At 44.7% G+C, this 9947-nt stretch overlaps 1 long non-coding RNA gene across 1 annotated transcript; it reads right to left on the bottom strand.

Moving 5' to 3' along the window:
* Positions 1-2374: 2374 nt before the first annotated feature.
* LOC307202079 lies at positions 2375-3434 on the bottom strand. The gene is made up of 2 exons (XR_013832809.1): positions 3289-3434; positions 2375-2802 (listed from the first exon to the last, which is right to left on the bottom strand). It is a non-coding gene; the product is annotated as an uncharacterized lncRNA (long non-coding RNA).
* Positions 3435-9947: the final 6513 nt, after the last annotated feature.

The raw sequence follows: 9947 nt of genomic DNA, 5'->3' as shown, positions 1-9947 counted from the left end.
TGATAATATAGGATTGGTTTATATCCCTTTGGTTGTGGGGCATATTATTGCTTACTGTGGGGTGTCAAACAGGTCCTGATTAGGATGTTCCTGAAATAATAATAATTCCTTAAAATAGTAAGTGATGAGAGAAGCAATCCCACCAATGAGGAGGTCACCTGCCTGGTACCATTCGTGAGGCACAGGGATTGGATCAACGGCAAGGCACTTCATTGTCCTGCCTTTGCACATTGTGTGAGGCAGCAGCAGCAGCAGCAAGAGCCTCACCATGGTAGCTTCAAAGCCTCTCTCAGAAGATGCTGGTTCCTCTGTGTCCAAATAACTCCCCCTTCTGACTTTGGCTGTGTCGGTGGTTGCACTTTTAGCTTTCTTTATAACATCAGCAGACATAGAAATACTTTGAATATGAACTTAAATTATTACTAAAACTCAATGAAAATGAAAAAGAAGTGTTGACAGTAACAAAATCAGTAAAACCTTGCACACACACTATGCAACACTCCTGAATCTCACTGGCACAGGAGCATATTTAATGCTCTTACTATGCTGGGTTGTTGACTGTTTCCTGGTGTTCTTAGGAAACTCCTGAGAGTTCTGTCTAGCTGAACAAATTATTGTGATCTGGATAATTGCAGAGGGAGAAAATTACTTCATTGCATCTTGGACTTTGAGTGGCACTTTTGATCAGAAACATATTTTTAACAATTCAGATAGGAAAAGCAGGTTGAATCTGCTCCTTGAAGAACTGAGACAGGGGAATTTGAGTGCAGAGTTCTATGGTGAGAAAACACAAGACAGAAAGTGGTACCCTAAAGCACAGCCAGCATCTTGCCAGAGGACAGAAACAAATGCCATATCCCCAAATGATTCCATAGTCTTAAAGGAAGAAAAATGTTCCTATCATCTGTCTGTCTGTCTGTCTCTATCTATCTATCTACTTACTATCTATCTATCTATCTATCTATCTATCTATCATCTATCTATATCATCTATATCTATCTATCATCTATCTATCTATCTATCTATCATCTATCTATCTATCTGTCTATCATCTATCTATCATCTATCTATCATCTATCTATCTATCTATCTATCTATCTATCTATCTATCATCTATCATCTATCATCTATCATCTATCATCTATCTATCTATCTATCTATCATCTATCTATCTATCATCTATCATCTATTAACATAGAGGTCAAGGTCCCTTCACACACCCCCAATAAAATTTGATTGGACCACCCCTCTCAGTTGAGGGGAATGCCCATTCAAATGCTGTGTGTGCCGTGCCATGTGATTGATTATGTAGGGCAGGGCTTACCATCCCACCCCAATATTTTATTCAAGTTGGCACCTCAGTCAGTTAATAATTTTATACCAATGTTTTGAGAGTTTCTCCACAGTATAATGTGTGGGTGGCTCCCCAGGAATCCACAGCTGATGTGGCACCCACAAAAGCATTCTTTTGACATTCTCAAGCAGAACCCCAGACTCTGAACTTGAAAAAAAATGGAAGTGAAAGTCACAGCTCATCCACCTCCAACTCCTATTTATTGCAAAGGCACTTCCAGGGTGGAGAAACAGAACATTTCAAACCATAGCACATGTAATAAAACACAATCATATTTTGTTTTTGTTTTTAAACATCAACTCATAAAACCACATAGGAAACCAGATTAATTTCTAACACTCAATGAATACCTGAATGGACAAGGGTGACTATCATATTGCAATCAACAATATACATGCAATTTAGAGAAATTCAGCCTGATCTGCAGCATTTCAATACCAAGATTCAGTCATGGAGCAAATCCTCTTCGTAGACACCTGAAGCAGGCATGTGGTGATAAGAACTAATAGGGAAATTAAAATGCAAGGCAAAATATCTGGACAGGCTTTGTAATAATTTAAAATTGAATAACTATGACTAATATTATATGAATGTATCTCCTCCCAGCTACTTTGTCCAAGAGATGTTAGGGCACTTGTTTATTGATTTCATAAAATTTATACAATTTTATTGATTGTAAAACATCTGAAAAAAGTTTTTTTTTTTTTAATGAAAAATGCTATGATGAGTGAAGACAGATGGCTTAATACTTTTTTCTTACTATTTGATCCCTGCTGTTCAGTTCAGGCCTCAGCACAATGATGTAGCCTTTCGGGTAAAAGATACAACCCAGTAACCCAGCACTGGAGGCCAAGATGGAGAAGATCTCCACAGCCACCATAATGGGAAACAAGGGAAACCAAACTGAAATATTCATATTTCCCTAACACAAATTTCTCTCTCTCTCTCTCTCTCTCTCCCCATGTCTGTGTGTACGTGTGTGCATGTTCATGTGCATGTGTAATAGATAGAGAGACTTGGTAAGTTCTTTAATATTGGGCTTTGTGAATATTTGTAGGGGAACGTTTTCAGCAGCAAAGTATCACTGAGTAAAGGTGAACATCAGAGCTGAAGAAGACCTGAAGTTATAGTCATGAGTCTCTCCCTTCCAGCGCCACTGTGCTCTACGCCACAGAAGTAAGTGCCTGAGTCTTGAATCTGAGCACCAGAGAGATGCAGGCGACTTTTCTTTCCCTTCTCCAAGTACTCTGCTGTGAAGCGTCCTTTGGTTTCGTTCTTTTCTTGGGATGCTATATACAAGAGGAGGGTCGGTGCTCTTCCAGGCTGCTGACGGTACCAAAAATGGGTGCGATATTCATTGGGGTTGCTGCAGATGATGGCAAACAGTCCTCCTTCCTGGATATTTTGTGATAAGGGACTCTGGGTCACTTGGGAATCAGAGCCGCAGACTGCAGGACATTGAAGAAGGTATTAAAAGCATGCTAAAGGTCTGCCTTAATGTACACAGTCAATATTCATTCAGCAATTGGTAGAAGGAAGTCAAGAAATACTGTCAAAACTGCAGTACATGAATTAAAGCACTATCTGCACATTAAATGTAGGGAATGAAAGTGAAACACAATTTTCTTTCCTCTGTCCATTCCTTGCTTTTTAAAAAATGTATGTTTAAATCGATGCAGACAAACTGAAATTTTCATACAAACACTGAGCCACCCTCCCAGATCCATGTTCTTAAAATATGACCAGTGCACAAGGAGTTCTGTTCTCTCTCAGGAAGGAAGGGGAGACAATGAGCATAAGAAAGGACAACAGAAAGGGTCATGACAAGCTGGCTGAATCCCTGAACCAAAGCCTCCTACACGGCAGGCTTCATATTTAATTATTTCCCACTTTGCTTATTTATGTATCTGTTTCCTAAGCTAAGATTTCCTTACCAATAGTCCACTGATATAGGACGAGTAGTCCAAAGAGATGCCTCCACCGAGTTAGCCAAGTTATTGAGGCCATCCTGGAGCCCATGGGCATCTCTCTCTAATTCAATAATGCAGACAAGCACCAAAGTTTGCTCCTTCCCAAGCTCAGTGACTTCTGCAGACCTTAGTGTGCAGAGTCAGAGAAACCTCAGGCAGTAAACGACTGCTTTCTTCTAAGAATGGAAGTACTTTTACTGCCATCTAGTGGTGAGAGGTGGGACGCAGGTGGTGCTGTGGGTTAAAGCCTCAGCGCCTAGGGCTTGCCGATCGAAAGGTCAGCGGTTCGAATCCCTGCGGCGGGGTGCGCTCCCGCTGCTCGGTCCCAGCACCTGCCAACCTAGCAGTTCGAAAGCACCTCCGGGTGCAAGTAGATAAATAGGGACCGCTTACCAGCGGGAAGGTAAACGGCAATTCCGTGTGCGGCTCTGGCTCTGGCTCTGGCTCTGGCCAGAGCAGCGATATCACGCTGGCCACGTGACCCGGAAGTGTCTCCGGACAGCGCTGGCCCCTGGCCTCTTAAGTGAGATGGGCGCACAACCCCAGAGTCTGTCAAGACTGGCCCGTACGGGCAGGGGTACCTTTACTTTTACTAGTGGTGAGAGGCTGTATAACTTATTTTGGAAGGTTCTCCAAATAGCCCAAACCCAATAGGAATGCCTTATACATTGTCAAACCATAGGTCCAACTGTCTTGGAGTAATAATAATAATAATAATAATAATAATAATAATAATTTATTTATACCCCGCCCTCCCCAGCCAAGGCCGGGCTCAGAGCGGCTTACAAGCAATAATAAAAACAAGATGAATGATTACAAACTTAAAAACAAAAATAAAATACAACATTAAAATAATGGAACATTAAAATATTAAAATGTAGCCTCATCGCAGGAGGAGAAGGAAAAGAAAAAAAGAGAGAGGGAGGGAGGGAATCAAATTGGCTCCAAGCCAAAGGCCAGGCGGAACAACTCTGTCTTACAGGCCCTGCGGAAAGAAATCAGATCCTGCCGGGCCCTGGTCTCATGAGGCAGAGCGTTCCACCAGGCTGGAGCCAGAGCTGAAAAGGCCCTGGCTCTGGTCGAAGCCAATCTAACTTCCTTAGGGCCCAGGACCACTAGGGTGTTGTTATTTATGGACCTTGAGGCTCTCCGTGGGGCATACCAGGAGAGGTGGTCCAGTAGGTACGAGGGTCCTAGGCCGTGAAGGGCTTTAAAGGTCAAAAGCAGCACCTTAAATCTGACCCTGTACTCCACCGGGAGCCAGTGCAGCTTGAAAAGCACTGGGTGAATATGCTCCCATGGCAGAGACCCTGTGAGGAGCCTCGCTGCAGCATTCTGCACCCGCTGGAGTTTCTGGGACAGCTTCAAGGGCAGCCCCGCGTAGAGTGAATTACAGTAGTCAAGCCTGGAGATGTCCGTCGCATGAATCACTGTGGCCAAGTCAGGGCGGGAAAGGTAAGGGACCAACTTCTTGATGCGGCGAAGGTGGAAAAATGTCACCTTGGCTGTTGCTGTAACCTGCGCCTCCATAGAAAGGGAGGCATCAAGGATTACACCCAAACTCTTAACGGAAGTCAATGGCACTAAATGGGCCCCCGCAGGAGAAGGGAGTTGGTCCCTCATCCCCATGCCATCCCGACCTAGCCATAGGACCTCTGTCTTCGAAGGATTTAGTTTCAATCGGCTCCCACGAAACCATCCAGCCACAGCTTCCAAGCATCTGGTCAGTGTGTTTGGGGTCGAGTCGGTGTGGCCATCCATCAGCAGATAGAGCTGAGTGTCATCAGCATATTGGTGACAGCCCAGCCCAAAGCTCCGGATAATCTGGGCAAGGGGGCGCATAAAGATGTTAAAAAGCATTGGGGAGAGAATTGCGCCCTGCGGCACTCCACACACCAAGGAGTGGCGTGACGACATTTCCCTCCCTAGTGCCACCCTCTGTCCCCGACCAGAGATAAAAGAGCACAACCAATTACGGGCTATGCCCTGTATCCCCACGTCTGCAAGGCGGTGGTCCAGAAGATCATGATCGATCATGTCAAAGGCAGCTGACACATCTAAAAGGATCAGCAGTCCTGACCCGCCTCGATCCAGTTGTCTACGGAGATCATCTGTTAGGGCAACCAGAGCCGTCTCCGTCCCAAAACCAGGACAGAAACCAGACTGAAATGGATCTAATGCCGATGTTTCCTCCAGAAACCTACCAAGCTGTTCAGCAACCGCTCTCTCAATTACCTTACCCAGGTATGGAAGATTTGAAACTGGGCGGTAATTGGATAGGTCTAAGAGATCTAATGAAGTTTTTTTTTTAAGAGCGGACACACCACTGCTTCCTTCAGTTCCCCTGGGAATGTCCCCGTGTCAAGGGACAAATTGATAATTTCAACAAGGGGGGTCCGCGCAACATCTGGGCACTCCCTAATCAGCCAAGACGGGCATGGATCAAGGAGGCAGGTGGTGGGCCTACCAACTTGGAGGAATCTATCCACATCAGTAGGGAGTATCCGATCGAAATGGTCCAACACTGGACCTGAAGTCAATCGAGGGGCCTCCAGTTCAGTCACTGTATCTAAATTGGCAGGGAGGTCACGGCGGAGCAACAGGACTTTCTCCGCAAAAAAACTTGCGAATGCCTCACAGCTGTGGGTCGAATTTGTGCTTAAATTTGGTTGTCCTCCTAAGGACGCTATTGACCTAATTATTGTAAAAAGTTGTGCCGGGCGAGAGCTAGCGGATGCAATGGAAGCTGCAAAGTAAGATTTCTTAGCAGCTTTCATAGCCATCTCATAGACTTTCGTAAGCGCCCTATAAGATGTTATTGAGGCTCCGTCATGAGTACGTCGCCATACTCGCTCTAGCCGTCTGAGATCACGCTTCATTTTCCGGAGCTCCTCAGTAAACCAAGGGGCCCGGTTTCGACGGGGTTGCAGAGGGCGCTTAGGCGCAATCTCATCTATGGCTGCCAAGAGCCTGTTATTCCAGTCCTCAACAAGGTCATCTAATGAGTCTCCAGGAGGAGCAGGGTTCCGCAAGGCTTGTCGGAATCTATCAGGATTCATCAGTTTTCACGGACGAGCCCAAATAGGTTCGCCACCCGAGCCGGGGAGGAGCGGGAAGTCAATCTTGGCTTTCAGAGCATAGTGATCAGACCATGGCACTTCCACAGCAGGGAGCATGATCACATCTATGCCGGCCCCAAAGATCAGATCCAGTGTGTGGCCTGCTTGATGAGTGGGGCCCAAAACAACCCCATCAACACTCCCTGGCACCAGCCTCTCAACAGGCACTAGGGTCTGTATTTATTGATTTCATAAAAATTATACAATGTTATTGATTGTCAAAAAAAATAATCTCAAAGCGGTTTAAGAAGAAATGCTATTGTGAGTGAAAACACTTTGCTTATTCCTTTCTTAAATCTTTCTTCGTATTAATTGATCCCTGCTGTTCAGTTCAGGCCTCAGCACCATGATGTAGCATTTCGGGGAAAAGATACAACCCAGTAACCCAGCACTGGAGGCCAAGATGGAGAAGATCTCCACAGCCACCATGTGTTTCCCTCTTGTGCTCAGGTAGGTGGGAACAAAAGAGATCCAAACACTGCAAAATGCTAACATACTGAAGGTGATGAACTGGGCTTCATTAAAACTGTCAGGTAACTTGCGGGCCAGGAAGGCCACAATGAAACTAGCAATGGCCAAGAGTCCCATGTAGCCCAAGACACCATAGAACATGGTGACGGACCCAACGTTACATTGCACAATGGTTTCTTCAGCTACTGAATCCATGTCTAGATCAGGGAAGGGGGGAGACGTTGTCAGCCACAGAGTACAGATACCAACTTGAATGAGGGAACCTAAAAGGACAATGGAAAGAGCCAGTCTCTTTCCCACCCATTTCTTCATCTTAGATCCTGGCTTTGTGGCTATGAATGCTAGAGAAACAATGATGGTCTTGGCCAACACACAAGAAACAGCTACAGAGAAGATGATGCCAAAAGCAGGTTGTTGGAGAAGACAGGTCACTTTCCCAGGTTGGCCGAGGAAAAGCAAAGAGGAGAGGAAGCAGAGCAGGAGGGAGACCAGGAGGGTGTAGGTGAGCTCTCGGTTGTTGGCTATGACTATGGGGGTATCTTTGTGCTGGATAAAAATAGCCAAGACCAAAGCAGTAATCAAAGAACATAAGACACTAAGAGAGGCTAAAGTGACCCCTAAAGGTTCTTCATAGGACAAAAAATGTATAACTTTGGGGATGCATCCATTTCTCTTCTTGTTTGGATACTGACCTTCTGGGCAATTGAAACATGTGTCGATATCTGAGAAACAAAAAGAAAAGCTTAGCTAGAAATTCAGTTCCAATTCATTTGACCACCCCATTGAATGAACCATGTATTGTGACGAATTGTACATTATGGCTGTTCCACCACAGGACAGGCTGCCGAGGCACATTTGTGGCACATTGGCCACGAGAGACAGCACACCAACCAGCAGTAAACATACTGTAGCATTTAAAAGTGGCATGAGATGTGGAGGTCTGCTTTGGGGTTCTACATAAGGAGCAAACCTTTTGGTTTGGTGCACAGCCCCTTTAAGGCTTGTTCATTTGTGCAGGGGGCTCTCTCTGCTCACTTTCGCTTGCAGCCTACCAGTTGCTATCTTTGAAGAGGCGCAGTCTAGCCTATCAGGGCTTCACCTCCTTTGCTTGGGCTTTTAATTTTTCTTCCTCCCACAATCATAGTTGGATTTATACCTGAGGACCCTTGTTTCCTCTGTTGAAGCAGCAATTAAACTTCTAACACGATTGCAAAGCAACGCCGGGTCAGCCAGGGGTTCAAATTCAATAGAAGACCAGAGATTGTAGGAGAGCAAATGCTTCCCTTTGCTGGCCTGAAACTTTTCCTTTCATAGCTCCTGTTAATTTAGGCTGCCACTGGGTTGCTATGCCCCTAATTTCCCTATTCCTTAGTTTGCTTAGGGAAGTGGGCTTTGCTCCATAACTGACCATTAGTTTCAATTCACCGTGAACACCTCCCTCATTCCCTTAGAATGGCAATGGTGCCCACCTGAGAGGTATCAGAACTGAGTTCTGGTGAGTTCTGGCTTTAAAAAAGGCCTGTGTGTCACCCAATGGCTACAGTTCTGCCTTTTGAATCTATCCTCCTCTCCTGATCTTGCTATGTTCAATAAATAAAAGTGGCCTAGCTGAAGACCAGCCTGTGTGTCAGTTTCTTTGTTTGGTCATCAGGGTGCAAGAGCTTTACCTACCCGTCTGGTTTGAAATCTTCCCCTCTGGGCATGGAGCACAATCATAGCAACAAAACTTTTTCCCTTCCTTCCTTTTCTTCTGATGACCAGAGCGGCAGGGTTCATTGCACAAAGAAAAGGGAAGCACCTGTACAAAAATATGGGAAAGTTGGTGGTAGGAGTGCTTTCCAACATGGCACCCATAGGACAATCTTATGCTTTATTTTTAGTGCACTTTCAAGGTAATACTGATTTCAAAGTGGAAAAAGGGAGATTTGGCATATCAATTTCGCATCATATTTCTGAATGCACTAGACATCATTCTTGTTCTTGCTATGCTTGTTGTTATTTAGTAACTTTCATCATAACTGCAAGCTCTCTGCAGTTTGGTAACTCCAACCCATACCTGGTTAAAACTTTGGTGCCATAGAATTTTGTCCATATGGAGGATTAACTCCTTATCTCCTCTATCACTGAGACCCACCGATCCAACTTTTACTCTCTGGAAAGATGTGTTTGGGAATGTGACCAGATTCATGATATCAAATCCTCCTCTCATTTCCCTGTTATCATTAAATGATACTGTTTCTCCCGCTGAGTTGTTAAATGAAACACCTTGAAGAAATGAGTTGATCTATTTAAAAAGAAGAAGAAGAATCTATTTGAGGTTCCCAAGTGAAACAGACTCCAAGGTCAAGTTATAAGATGAAATGTAAACCAGCAAGAGAGTAACCATGACTAAGATGCAGAATCTTTTTCTGTTTGTTGGGTTGGTTTTTTACGTATAAGAAGAGGGACAGTAAAGGGTAGCAGCTCCCTGGTGGAGCAGCTCCTTGCATGGAAAGGGCCCAGATTCAATCCCCAGAATCTTCCAGTAACAAAATTTCATCTTGTCTCAAACCTTGGAATGCCCAAGCCTGTCAGTGTACACAATGCTGAAACAGATAGATGACAGGCCTAATTTTGTATAAAGCAATTTCCTGTTCTACTCCTGTTAATCAGTTCATAGACATGAGAAAATTTGGCTCTGCAACATTACCTGCCAAGGCTGCAGAGATGTTATTCCAGCACTGTAACCAGCGGTCACTGTTCTGTGCAGGGATCTGGATGAGGAAATGGCATGCAATGCATGAGCTACAGCACAAGCAGCATTATAGATACTGTAGCTCTGCCCAGTCATGTGCATTTCAAAAAGACCTGCCGGGAGACTTTCCAGCCTCTCCTCTCCAGTACACGTTCCATCATCCATGACTGGCATATCAGGATCAGGAAAAAAACAGTCAAATGCCTGCTCCCAGAAGTCCTTCCAAAAGCCACCTGCTTTGGTCCAGTGTGTTTGGATGTTCTGAAGGAAATGGTTGAACTGTAGAAGCTCTTTTGAGT

Source organism: Podarcis cretensis (assembly GCF_951804945.1).
Source record: "Podarcis cretensis genome assembly, chromosome: 13".
Lineage (NCBI taxonomy): Eukaryota > Metazoa > Chordata > Lepidosauria > Squamata > Lacertidae > Podarcis > Podarcis cretensis.
This window is presented reverse-complemented; position numbering and strand designations above follow the sequence as displayed.